Source organism: Lagopus leucura, unplaced genomic scaffold (assembly GCF_019238085.1).
Source record: "Lagopus leucura isolate 7727_CA_CO unplaced genomic scaffold, USGS_WTPT01 Super-Scaffold_100045, whole genome shotgun sequence".
Lineage (NCBI taxonomy): Eukaryota > Metazoa > Chordata > Aves > Galliformes > Phasianidae > Lagopus > Lagopus leucura.
Genome location: NW_024962292.1, coordinates 600357 through 614721, shown reverse-complemented (window position 1 = coordinate 614721; position 14365 = coordinate 600357). Strand labels below are relative to the sequence as shown.

At 47.8% G+C, this 14365-nt stretch overlaps 1 long non-coding RNA gene across 1 annotated transcript in view; it reads right to left on the bottom strand.

Annotated features, from left to right (window-relative positions):
• Positions 1–9998: 9998 nt before the first annotated feature.
• Positions 9999–14365, bottom strand: part of LOC122187342 — a 25058-nt gene continuing 20691 nt past the window's right edge. Inside the window, exons 5-6 of the long non-coding RNA XR_006181282.1 lie at positions 14078–14275; positions 9999–10022 (exon numbers count right to left, since the gene is read on the bottom strand). This is a non-coding gene — a long non-coding RNA (uncharacterized LOC122187342). The remainder of the gene's footprint in view (positions 10023–14077; positions 14276–14365) is intronic.

The window sequence follows — 14365 nt, the reverse complement described above, 5'->3', positions numbered from 1 at the left end:
AGCGAGACTGGGGGGGGGAAAGAGAGGAGGAGGGAGGGGATGAATTAAAAAAAGAAAAGAAAAAGCCAAACCCAGCAAAGCAGAGCGAGCCCACACCTGCGGGCTCCGTCCTCACCGCTCACAGCTGCCGCCCTCCCCCCGTCACCCCGCAGCCGGGGGTCGGCCCCAGCACCGGCCCCCGCCCCCCCCCCCCCCCCGCAATGTCCCGCACCCACCTGGGGCCGCTCCACAGCTGGGAGGGCTGAGCGCTCCCGGAGCAGAAGCAGGATTTGGGAAATTTAACCTAGAAAGCGGCCGAATGGCAGGGAGGGCTGAGAACAGGGGCTGTAAGAGTGGCCAAAGCAGGGTGGGGGGGGGAAGGGGGGAGAGAATGTAACCGAGAGCATCCCCTGCTTTGTCTCAGTTCGAGGAGCACATGGAGCTTCGGAGCTGCAGACCAGCCATGGGATGTGACCACAGCTGTTTGCTATCCCCAAACACGGGGCAGAGGGGACCGTGAGCTCTGCCCCGTTCTGATCCCACACCAAGGGCACCCTGCCTGCAGGACCCCACGCTCTGCTGCCCTGCTCACCTGTCACAGATGGCAGAAGCTGTTTTTTCCAGCAGTTTTGGGGTGCAGCCCAACAGTTCAGCACACATTGGTATGGCCCAGGAAACAGAAAGAAGGACTACAGTCTCCTTGGGCAGCAAACACTGCTTCTCTTCCAGAGCCCACACGCAGCTCAGGAGGGCAGCTTGGGCCCAGCAGATAGCCCTTGATGCTCTAGTTCCACAGCAAAGCTTGTATGGAGGTATCTGGCACAGAAGCTGCACCTTCCTCACCAGTAATAGCATGGGAACACACAGCAGTGTTCCTAAACGCTTCCCTGAAAGCAGGTCTCAGCTCTGACAGAAAACAAAGAGAAAAAGCACATACCAGAGATCCAGCCCTCTGTGTTATGCAGGAGTCCTGGTGTTTGAAGGCGTTTTGGTCAGTCCATTAACGGGCATGCAAAATAAATACTGGGCGAGACATTACTTTAATTGTTAATGGATTTATTTTCAGAAGCTGAAGGAAGAACAGCAGTAAATTAGAGCAGAGAGCTCACCTGGACAGCCTTCATGCTGCTCAGTGTGCTCTCACATAGCCAAACCCAACATATTCCTGCTGCACCTTCAATCCCAATCCCCCTGTTCTGTTCAATGTGACCCCAACCTGAATCCAATCACAGAATCATTTGAGGTGGAAGGGACCCCTAAAGGCCATCGGGCCAACACTCCCTGCAGTGAACAGGGACACCTACATCTCCATCACGTGCCCAGAGCCCCTCCAGCATGACCCTGAGTGCCTCCAAGCCCTCAGTTCAATCATGGAAGACCATATTAACAAAAGAGATCACTATTTCTTCTGTTCTGCCCAGGATCCCCTCCCAGTTCAGTGGGCAGGCTGCCATCCCATGACAACTTCCTGCCTCATCAGAGATCTTCCCTGCACCCTTTGGGGTCTCCACACCAGAACGAAGGCCAGCAAGATTTCATCTGTGAAGTCCAAAAGGATTCCTCCCAGCCTATTTCTTGGAAAAAGAAAGTGATCAGCTCTCCTGCTGGAGGGCTTCTGAGCAGACAGCAAAGTATAAGAGCCAAAAAAGAATGAGCCAAGAACAAAACCCTCCTTCCAGGTGATGGCTGCCCAGAAGGCACACAGATGACGCTATGAAGAGATGCTGGATTTGCAGAATGCACCCAGAGCATCAACACCAATCAAGGACACACTCAGTGCAAATGCCATCGCCTCCCTCCCTGCTCAACCCCACTTTGAATATCTGCAAAATCAAATTCAAGTCAAAATTGTACGCAAATGCAGTAAATAATCAGAATATCCGTAACAGATCAGTGCCAATAATTGTGTTTGATGCTGTTTCAAATTGGTTAATTTCACAAACACTGTTCCACGACATGCAGAACTTTTGCTGCTTTTGCAGAGAACAGCCTACAGTCCCCTGCACTCCATAACAGCAGAAGCCCACAGCTTTATGCCTTTCCTTTCAGGAGGTGAAGCTCCTCTGCCTGAGCTGTTCTGCCACCTTCAGCACACTTTGCTGTGCTACTTAATGAAGGCCACTGCGAGCAGAGAATTAATTTTGCAAGATGGGAAATTATTTCTAACAGAGAGAAGGAGGTAGGTTGGGGGATGCAGAGTGTGCTGCTAGGAGAGCAGAGGGTCAGAAACCCATCTCTCACTGCTGGGCTGATGGGCACCAAGCAAATGTAAAAATTCTAGCAACATTTGCACTCTCACCATTGATGGCAGGTGGAATGTGTTCTTTGGATATTAATCATTACTCCAAAATCCAGTAATCAACAGTGTGCACAAAAGGAAACTCCTCATTTCTCCCATCACTGCCCATGCTATAAGCACTGAGAGCGCCTCTGGTTGACATGCACACCCTTCTCCCGTCAGAACTGATGGCACTGGGACACATCACCATTGGAAGCACATTGCCATTGATGGAGTCACTTGTTTTCCTACTGTAGAGCTAGGTTAAGCTATTTAGTAGGGTGAGAAACAGATGCAACAGGCAGGTAGCTCTGTTCTCTGCCGTTAAACACATCTGTAAGCACAAAAGGTCCTGCTTTGTGGATCAGAAGTTTATGCTTTTCAAGGGTCAGCTCTAAGCATCTCTGCTTCCTTCACATCAGTGCTGAGCAGCACCACCAAGCACTGCATCTTTCAGCACCCAGGAAACAAGCAGAGCAGGTACCAGCATTTTATATAGAGGAAATGCGTGGCAGATAGAGATATTAGAGCAAGAATTTTTCAGAGATTGAAAACATGCAGAATAAGCATGGAAAGTGAGACCTGGGGCAGCCAAGCTGTGAAAGAGCGCAGAGCAGTCCCTGCTCACCTTGCAATGGCTCAGCAAGACAGGAGAGATGCTGGGTTCTGTTTATGAGCGCTGACTGCTTTACATAATGCCACAGATCTATGGCAAACAGCATCAGAGGAGCTGGCAGGAAGTAATGAATGAAAAGTCAGGGCAGAATGGAAAAAACAACAACCATCTCTCAGACTCAAAACCTCTCCAGAGTCCCTCCTGCAATGGGATTCAGCACGACTTCACAGAGATGGTGCTGACAAATTCTCTTCCTCCAGCTATGTTATAAATCATGCAAGAACACGAGGGAGGAAGGATTCCAGAAGTGGATTATCTGCCTTCCATCACCGATGAACTGCTTTGAAGAATGAGAAATAACATCTATTAAGAAGAGGGCACGCTGACTTCAATATTTGCAATATGAATTCATTGTAAGCTTCCGTATTTGCTCCATCAGTCTCCTTTTGGAGATGGCAGAAGTCTCCATAGACCCTTTTCAGGGATGCTAAGCATCAGAACTGTTAAGTTTAAAATAAATAGAAGTTCAGAAGGAACAAGCAGGGGCCTGGGAACAACCAACATCAGGAAAAAGGCTGCTCCAGGTTCCAACCTGCACTGGGACACTCCCCAAAGCCCACCAAAGGGAATGGGGCCAATGGGACACCACATCTCTTCCTCTTTTCCTTCCATGAGGAGGGAGATTCTCAGGGAGAGCTCACAACGGGGATCCAACCTGTGCACAACACACCATGAATATACACCCAGACACGTGCATGAAGACAGCAGATACAGCAGAGCTCTCCCATCCCAGCTCCCAGCTTCTGCTCCCAACACATGTGCCAGAACCACGGTGATGCGTGCCTGCTCTCCGCACCTCAAAATCCCAGCCCACAGCTGAGGCTGCAAGCAAGGACTGATCCACTATGGGCACAGCATACAATGAAAATCTCACCCCTGATCCCTGGGTGCACCTCAGCAGTAAAACTGGAATCAACTTATTCCTCTTGTAAAGCAGTAGGACAGAAAAATAAATGTAACTCCTACCCACCTCAAGCATAATTACAACAGAGATCTCTCCACTTTTCCTCTCGTCTTTCTCCTTCTGTTTACTCTCCAGCACCCAAATCCATGTAGTTACTATGCCAGGGAATTCATCTGCTCCCACTCCATCCCTTGGGAGCACGCAGTGCGAGAAGAGAGAGCCATCCCACCCCCAAAACCTGAGCACAAGAAGAGCTGCTTCAGTTCTGCCCAATTCCTCCCATGTTCCTTGCATGTCTTGGTCATCAAGCCACATCCTGAGGGACAACAGCTGCCCACAGTGGGAGTCCCACAGCCCTCAGGCATCACTACAGGGCCCTCAGTGAGGGGTGTAACTTAACATCAGCAGCCACCTGCATTTTGCAGGACAGCCTGCATGGTGGTGAGCTGATCCTCACTGCTTACAGGTAATTCAAACTGATCATGCTCATATCATGAATTCATGTAAAGCAAAATCCCTCAAGTTCTAAGAGGAGAAGGCGAGTGCCTGACGTCACTGATATTTTACTGTTTGCCACCATTATTCACAATTTCCCAGGGAGTGATCATTTCAGGTGGTTCTGAATGAGCCCATTAGCCATCTTCTCTGTAACATTATATCCCTCTTTACAGCCTCATTCCTTTTTCCATCTCAAACCCATCAACTCTGAAGTGAGCAAATCTCTCCAGTCTCACGAGACAAACCCTCCTTCCTCCGGCCGTTCCCTCCCCAGGACATGGATGTTGGCCCCCCACTCTGTGTACAGGCACCCAGTGACCACTGATCAATACTGTGGGCCCCCACAGCCCAGGTGCCAGGAGAGGAAAGGGCTCTGATTTAGGAGAAGATGACAGCTGTGCTATTTACACAGCCACCAGAAAGACAGAAGAAACGATGCATGCAGATCCTCTAAGCCCCACCCCAGCACCTCATCCTCTCACCCCTTAGGGAAGAGCACAACTCTGTGCTCAGATGGCAAAAGCCCTTCAGAGCAAAGACCTGCACTGCACCATAGGACAGCAAATTTACTGCAAAACAGTGCAGCACTGAGATATTCAGCGGCCATTTGCTGCTTGCTTCCCTCAGAGTTTTCTTTTCTCAAGGCAGCATCACTCAAGAGCTTGTTGTCATTTGGATCAATAGCAACAGATGCTCACTAATTTGCCGTTGGACAGCTTGTTTCCACTGCCCTGTCCCACCTGAGTGCAGCTCCTGAAGCATTCTCCTGTTCCACTTTCTGGAAAGAAGAAGTTATAGATGCTTACTGGAGATTTCAAGGGCTTGTGGTGGAATTATATTCCTATCCATTTTTTAGAGGCTTGAGTATCTGCCTTTAGAAGATTCCAGTCCCTGGCAAAACCATCGCTAGGAAGAAAAAATAAATAAAAAAAAAAAAAGAGATAAAGGGAAGACAAATGCCATGGAGCCATCAGCTAGGTGCAGAATATGTATGTAAATAATATGCAACAAGCAGCAGATCCATAAGGCCCTCTTGCATATGCTATTTATGCGACTGTCAAACTCATTCTGAAGATGTCATGCAAAGAGCCATGCCAGCAGTGCTGTACATATGCTCCAAATTTCATAATGTTATGTGGGATTGAGAGTCAACTGCTCTGCTGGAACCAACTCATCCCAGCAGATGCTTTGCAGGAGCCAAAAACCAGGGCCTGAAGGTTTGACAGAAAGGGGTAACGCCTCTAAACAGTGCCCCAGGGACAGCACCCAGCCGTACAAAGCCACAGCTCCTTCTGAAAAATAATCAGTGCCCCTCAAGAGAGCAGCCTCCCTTTGTTCTGTAGCACGCTGCACTGCTCAGATACTCCTCCCCTAAGCAATTCTTTATCTCCAGTGAGATCCTATCCCACCTTCCTCCAAGCCAAAGCCTTACCCAGAAGCAGTGCCATCACCACCAAGCTGCTCCCACACTTCCCACTCCACCACGTTCCCTCCCCACTGCCCTTTTATTCCCTCTTCCCAACGTGCCCCACCTGCACCCAGCACAGCACTGGGACTCATTGATGCCACCTGGGCTGCAATGTTCCTGCTCTGATTGCTGTGGGATCTGGTTGGGCAGAAGAACCGATGCTGGTATCGAGTGCGTGTGTGCCGAAGCCAGGCATTTGAATGTGAAAAAATGTGTGAAAAGTTTCTGAAAGACAGATATCCTACTACAATTTCCAGCTCTAAATGTGAAAAACTGTGCAAAAAGGCTGCAGGGAGTAGATAGCCTAACACACTCATCACTGCTGGGCTCTCAAACACAAACCAGAATAATAACAGCCCATAGAGAACAGGGCTGGTATTGGAGGAGGCATAAAGCTCCTTACAGCACTCTTAGGACAGGGCAGCTCTCTGTGCATAGGATCACAGGGTTACTGAAGTTGGAAAAGACCTCCAAGAGCACCAATTCCAACCCCAACCCACCCCACCATGCCTTCTGACCTCGGTGCCAAACCTCCATCTCCTGACATGTGATGGAAGTTTTCCATTCCTAATGCAATAAAAGATCTGCACAGGCCAGTTTCCACACAGCTGGGGTTTGGTGTAGATTTATTAGGTCCCTCTTGTGCACTGAGGGTCAGCCATGCAAGAGGATGGGCTCAAGGGCAAAAAAAATCCCCAACTTTTCTTTAAATTAAAAAATATATATAAAAAAAAATTCAGAGAGAGCTCTGTTCAGATCTTTTCCTTGCATGAAATGATCCACAAGCATTAAGAAGCATCATCTCAAGCTATCAACTGGTTTTATGTAAATCTGAATGAGGGCTGAGGAAAGGGGAAGGGAAAGAGAGGGGAAATGGCACTTCTAAAATTGGTCCCTTACCTCAGGGGTATTATAATTTTATATAATTATAATTCTAGAGGTTTGGATTTGTGCTTTCCTGCAGCCTTTATGCTCCCACAGAAGACAGATGAGGTTATACAATAGCCCTGGTGTAGCTTCCACTATCATCTAGTAGTGCAGCAGCTCAGTCCTGCACTCACAGTGGGTGGGGGTTAAGATTTGTACAGGAATGCCTTCCAATGCCTCCTCATCACTGTGAATCTGGGAGTATGACAGTAAAATTTAAATGATTTAACAGTTCTGTCTTATTCCTGTCCTCCCTGACCTGGTTTTCTTCATTCATGTCTTCAGGTGATGAGCCATTGTGCAGCAGCACCTACACATCCCATTAAAAACCCCACAGCCTGCAAAATGGGGTACTGTGCACCTCCTGCACGGCCCCTCACAAGCCCTTCCATCACTTTGCAGATCCCATTGGAACCAGCAGGTGATGCTGAAGCAGAAAACATGGAGTTCTTCTGCTCTCTATTAGGCTTTTATTTTCCTTCCATAAATCTCATAAGTGAGAAAAATACTGTGATCTTGTTGGGGGATTTGGAAAGTGTAGGATATAAATGATGACATGCAGCATATGGCTTTGTTCTCACTATCTAGTCAACTCCTCAATCCCTGCAAATACACGTGGGATTTTTCACACCTAGCAAACAGCGAGGAGGGCACCTGATAGAAGAAGGGACATTCCTCTAGCAGAAGGTTGGTCGGGTGCAAGCTTTCCTTGCTCTGCCTTTCACACAGCACTTGCACATCCCCAACCTCACCGTGACATTCCTGGTGTAAGTTAGACACTGCATTTCCCTTTGCAACTCTGCAGGTGTTGCAGGGAGCCTCGCGTAGAGCAGCTGTGCTGGGAGAGGAGACTCGTGGTCAGCACCTTGCTGAGTCCTGGTGCACCTCTTCACAATCAGAAGGCTGCACAGCAATTGCAGCAAATGACCCCATCCAAAGCAAGAAGAGATGGCTTTTTGTTTTGCAAGGCATGCATCATCATCAGTTTGGGGAGTCATACTGATCTGCAAGAGTCAGTGGAAAATCATCTTGATGGTCTTTGCTTGAAGCCTGAACACTGCAAGGCTTAGCAGTGCTACAAATGCATCTCTCTGGGACTTTTATTTGCTCTCACTGCTTGAGCTAATTCTTCATCTAAATACTTCTGCTGGAATCTCTGCCTGTGCAAGAGACTGTATTTATTAGATAAAAAGGAGAAACTGGTATGTCATTGCTAAACATCAACAAAAGCTCCTGTTATTGCCAGCATCCACTGCTGATACAGAAGATCCATCACCCTTTCCCAACCCTACATCACAGCTCGTGCTCACGTCCCATTTGCAGGCAGCCATGGCACACACAGTTGGCCACTCCTGGCCACCAGATGTGCAGCTGCTGCATTCCCAACTGATGGAGAGCCACCAGCAGTGCTACCCTCACCCTGCAGACTTCTATCCCCTAATTGAGGCAGTGCCCAATCCAAGGTCCTGACGGTCATCCCTCTGATGTGCAAAGTGTGAACACGTGGACTAAATGGCTTTTGCCTAATGCTGGCCATCCTATGTAGCAGCAGGAGGGATAACTTGTTCCATTCCTCTGGCCGTGCCTCAGATTTTCCCTCAGCTGTCAGCTCAGGCGTGTGACACGTGCTTATTTCGCTCAGACAAAACCAAAAAAATCAAATCAGTACATTTACCAGAAACATTAAATTGTGGGGAAGAGGCACTTGATAGGCAGCCTCCACTCCAGGGGATGGGAAATGCAAAAGCACTATCTGACAGGCGGTGACACTTGCAAGTACTGCCAAACTTCAGCAGCAGAAGGGGAAAAAAGTAATCTTTGGTATGTCAAGGGACCTTCAGTCATGTCCTATCCACTACCAGGACCGAGATCCACATTACAGAGTCACAGAATACCCCACGTGTTGGAACGGATCCATAAGGCTCAACAAGTCCAACTCCTGCCTCCATATCGGACCATCCAAAAATAAGACCAAATGTTCAAGAGAGCCTGGAAACGGGCACCAGAAAACAGCCCCTCAATACCCCAACTGCTGTACATTGTATTTGCCCCATTGCTTATCAGTTGGAAAATGGGGGTGCAATGCACTGGTCCAACCATGCAAAGAGTGTGCACATGGACAAGCATGCAACGATTACACAAGTTTTTCTCTACTTGTGCTGGATTTGCACAAGGGACGTTTTTCTCCTCGCACCCCCCATGGCTTTGCCTGCCCAAATCCCATACATTCTCTTTTATGGAAGTCCATCACTGTACCCAAGTGCATTCCACATAAAATAACAGTAAAATCTGTTAGGATGCCTTTAGTTCCAGTGTTGAAATGTACTGGGCTTAATGGTTTTGCTTGATGAATACATTCAGTATAGATTTGAGTCCGTTTTCCATCTCCTGAGATTTTAGCTCAGTTGAAATGCACCTATTTCTACAAAAACACATAAACCACGAGAATCCAAAGAGAACAAAGAAAGTTCACAAACTCAATGAGAATTTTCACACCCCCTTTTCATCTCCAGGTCAATCCTTGATGAATTCCAGCCAAACATTTTCATAGTTCCAGTTGAATTTACACACCATTTTTCCTAGAAAGATGTGATGCCACTAACTCTCCAAGCTCCAAGTAATAAAAGCCAAAACCCCGGGTAAGAGGCACAGTGACCTTGATGGAAAGCTAACAGAATAAATGTGGAACAGAAACACCTGAAGTCCTCTGTAGCGTCCTTTGGTGCTGTTGGCTGTCTCAGCTGCAGAAAATGTCACCTCTGGCAAGCAGAGGGCTTAATCAAAAATTAAGTTCTAGGAAAAAGGAAGGAAGAAAGAAAGAAGAAAAATACTTGCTTTCATTCTAAGAAATACCAGATGCAGCTTCCATCCTCAAGGAGAGCGCTGAGAAATCATTTCCTAGTTGGCTGGGGGGCTGTTGGGCTATTTGCTTGTTAACGATGAGATGCAGCCAAACCTAAGGAGAGGAGCAGAGCTGGAATGGGCACACAGAGCTCTCTGAGACTGGAGGAGAGCCCTGGGGGATGAGGCAGCCATAGCACATCCATGTCCCCACACAGCCAGCAGCAGATTTGGGAGTGCTGAAACCACCTATGGCAGCTGCAGGAGCTGGCAGTAGCCACGTGCTGCTATCAAAATGAGCCCTGCTAGCTCTGCGATAAGCACACACAGCAGTGCCTGCCAGCTCCTTCTCCATGTTATCCTGCACTCATCCACGTGTTCTCAGCTTGTTTGCAGCCCATCCTCTGCTTTGTACAGAAGGCTGCTCCCTCCGTGTGGGTCTGCCAGAGGTCTGTTATAGAATCATAGAATCATGCAGTCAGTATAGTTGGATCCCCAACAGTTGGATCCTCTCAGATCCCCAAGTCCAACCCCCAGCCCACCCCACTGTGCCCACTGCCCACATCCCCCAGTGCCACATCTCCATGTTGCAGAACACCTCCAGGGATGGTGACCCCACCGCCCCCCCCGGGCAGCTTTGCCACTGCATCACCACTCTTTTGGAAGATATCCCACCCCAAAATGACACAAGGATCTTCTTCATCCTCAGCAATCCCCTTCGCCACTGCTGAGCCTCCACCACAAAGACCTGTGCTTCACCCTCAGCCATGTAGTGGACATGGTGGTGGGTTGGTGGTTGGACTAGAGGATCTTTGTGGTCTCTTCCAACCTTAACAATTCTATAATTCTCTGACAGTATATTTTAACAGCCCTGGAGAAACTCCTAATCTTACTTATCTTTTTAATGAAAAATATTATGCCTGGGGACAGCTGCTGTCCCTATGACCAATGCATTCTGAGAGTACAGCTGTGTTTTCTGGACTGTATTCTCTTTTCCTCCTCATGCAATATTTGTTTCCTAAGGGAGAAAAACAACAGATCAATTTTGCTCCATTATGTTCACTGCACATTTTTAGAGATTCCTTACAAAATTCACTGTGCTGTTCCACCCTGTTTATCTGAAAGGTTACAGGAACTTCAAGCATCATTAGATCCTTGACAGAAATTCTTTTTGCTTGCAATTTACCATCCCTGCTTGGAGAAAAGCCTGCAATCTAAGGCAGATGAGCTGCCCTGGAGCTCGTTAGCTGTGTGAGTCTCTGCCCTCTGTGCAGATCAAAGCAGCAGCTCACCCAGGGCTTCCTGAAGTCTCCCCACCCATGCCCTGCTACAGCACAGCCTCACTTTGCTACCCATGATCTGCTCCACACTGTGCTTCCAGCTTTTGCCAACACCAAAGCCCCAGTGGGGAAACCTTTGCTTCTCCTCTTCATACGTTCAAGATGCATGTTTTCCATGAAAGCATCCTGAACCCAAATGGATGTCATAAAACTGTAGGGGTTGGCAGGGTCCTCTAGAGATCATGCTCTGCTGTAGCTGCAGGGAATAAGCCCAATGCCTCTGCTGAAATTAACAGGTCCTATTTTGCCATTGATTCCTCACACTGCCTCAGTCCTTCTGCTTTAATGGCACTCCCTCAGGCATGTCCTGCTCTTCAGCTTGTGTTCGTGCAGCATTTTCCACGGGCAGCCTGTGAGTGGCCTTCTGGACACTGTCACACTGCAACAAGTGCTGGGGGCTGCATCCCGCTGCTGTGGCTTCAAGCACCACTTCACCCTTCAAACAAAGGTGAACAGCTTGAAAACACTGCGGTTTATCATTTCTTCTGCTTGGCCAGAGAATGTCACTGAAATAAGTTTCCCATTTCTTTGTAATATGTTCTTAACAGAGAGCACTCAGGCATTAAGATCACTGGCTACCATGGACTAAAATACCTCCTGTTTTTCATGTGGGGAGAAGTGACCTTAAAAAACTTGTGCATCCATTCAATCCTTCACTGCGACACAGCCAAAACAGCATTTAACCCGAAGGAAGCATTTAACCTGACACCAGAAGGCAGACCAACAAAAAAACTTTCAAAAAGTTATACCATAACTATATTTAACTTGAGAAATGAACTAAAAACCTTGGAAGCCCACAGAAATGTCATGAGACCCAAAGGGATCAGTGCCTGCATCAAGTCCTGACTCCACCTGGAATGGGTCAGGCTCCCCACATCTTGTTTTTCCTATTTCCATCATCAGGATGTGGAATGTTCCTCTGCCCTCTAAGGGATGATCTGAAAAAAATCCAGGCGAGGTCTTTGATTGCCAAATGAAGAGTGCTGGCCAACGAGCACAGCTTCTTGCAGTCATCCTGCTCATGTGACAAGAGCATCCCTTCAGCACAAGGCCAGGTGACCAGGTTGCTCCAACCCCATCCACGTGGCAGAGATTTGCTCTGGGGCTGAGCACCTCTGAAGTGTAAGGATCACCCCTGGAATCTGCTGCTCAACCAGCACTGACTCAAGCTGCAAGCCCCAGGCAGCAGCACTTTTGTCCAACGGATGCCAATGAGATGTATTACTCATCCCAGGAGCAGGCGGGATTGGGATTTGTGCCCTGAGGGCAGCAGTCACCTAGCAACTCTGAGAGGCTCTGCCGTGCTCCTGACACATCTTTGACAGCAGCACTGAATCCTTTCAAGTCACTGTTAGAAACCGAGAAGAAACACAAGAGAAATTGATAGGTTGAGTCTTGTTACAGGGTGAACTTGCATTGCTCCTCAGGCTTCATGGATTCCTCCTGAGCTCTTGCTCCCAGCCAAGGTGATGGAGGAGGGAAAAGTGAGGCACTGGCAGCATCACTCCCTCATCCTACAGCCCACGGCTGGGACCAGCCCTTGGAGAAGGCAGAACTGGAAAGGCATGAATGGCTCCAACCAGCCCCCTGAGGCCCTCAGCATCCTTGGGAAGGCAGAAAGGTGAAGGCGCTGCCTCTCGGCTTTGGAAGGCACTCAGCAATGCTGCTCTGCACAGATGGGCACAGATCCTGTGCTGTCCATGTTTTGGTGGCTGGGTTGAGTCAGCTGTGCTGAGGACTTATCCAAATGCCTTCTTGGATGGAACCCAGCCACATAAATAGACTACGCCACCCTTTTTGGAATCGTTTATTTTTTAATTTTCCTTTTCAAAATGTTCCTTGCAGTTGGCTCCCACCCTCATCTATAATTCTTACAGCAACACTCTGGGGCAAACAAACAAACAAACAACAAAGCTCAATTTTATGACAGCCCAGCGAAAGACCTTACCTTGCTCTGTACCTAGAAAGGATGATGCAACCACAGCCAGCCCCAGCAGAGCTCCCACCAGCAGGGGCAATGCCCCCTGCTGCCTTGTGAAACAGTGTGGAACACTTTGCAAAACACAGGTTGTCCTCGACCTGCCTAATAACCATGACTAAGCTGATGAATTCAAGCTTCTAAAGACCTATGTTTCATAAACCCATTTGTTTCATCCCTAGCGCTGAATTCCTCATCAATTGAATTCTCTTTCACCTGTTACATCATTTTGTTCACAATTACTAGCTTGCATTTATCCCAGATATAATAACAGCCTTTTTAAAATACAAACTAGCCTTTTCCCAGCTTTTCTGGTGCTGATTAAAAATGAACATCTGCAGACCTCAGCCTTCTGCACCAGCTCTTCTGAGACTCTCCAGCACGCGTTACATAGACACTGATTTCTAAGTGTACCCCCTGACAACACAGACATAATTTACTACTCCACTGATTAAAGACGGGTTGGGAAAGATTGCACTGCCCATTAGAGACACAAAGCACATCATTCTGTCTTTCCAAATGCCACAAAGAAACACTGACCGAAGATGATTGCATGGATTGAACCACTCCACGCACTGACAAACCCACCAGCTGGAACCATTTTTTTCCTTCTGTTCAAAGATATTTAAAGATCTTTTTTGTGCTTCCTCTTGACAACCACAGTTTCCACACTCTTATAAAAATTGTCCTCATGACTTATGAACTTCATAATTCCTGATACGCATCATTTGGTATCAAGCTCCTTTTGCAAACTACTGCTTTTCTCATATCATTTATACCTACACTGGCTAGGCTCCTAAGACTGGGAGGCAAAGACTTCCTCACGATGAATTCCAAGGGCTTGTCCATCATCCATGATGAACTCTCCTCAAAATCCCCTACATGCACGCCCTTTTTCTGCCCTTATCTCCCATCCACTTCCAAGTGCAGCCACCCCAGCATTCCTTTGGCCTTTTGAAAGCTGCCATAGGACTGTATGGCTGTGACAGGGATGGAAACACAGATGAAGCTGCCCTTTTCAGCCCCTATTGGATGCAATCAGGCTGTGATCAGCAGTTCCTAGGCAACCACAAAATTCCTGTCCAGCAAGGTCCAGAATAGGCTTGGGGATTGTTTTGGCCAAAATGCCTTTTGTGATAGAAAACTATTAGATATCGTTATGAGAAATCCTTATGACATTTTACTTACCAGATTTTAGATAGCAGCTTCCAGAAGTCATTCTCAGCACATCTGCAATGACAGCAATTTGCTTTTTGCACATCATCAGGCAGCTGTGGGCCACAGGACCCCTTCCTGCCACATGGGGGTTCGTTATGTAAGCACAGGTCCACACTCCTCCTTTGCTCTGCCAGCACAGAGAAAATCTCACTTATCTCTCTTATAATTCTGCAGACAGAAATAAATATTAATGTGAAAATTTTCTGGCAAAAAAGGGAAGGGAAGGGAAGGGAAGGGAAGGGAAGGGAAGGGAAGGGA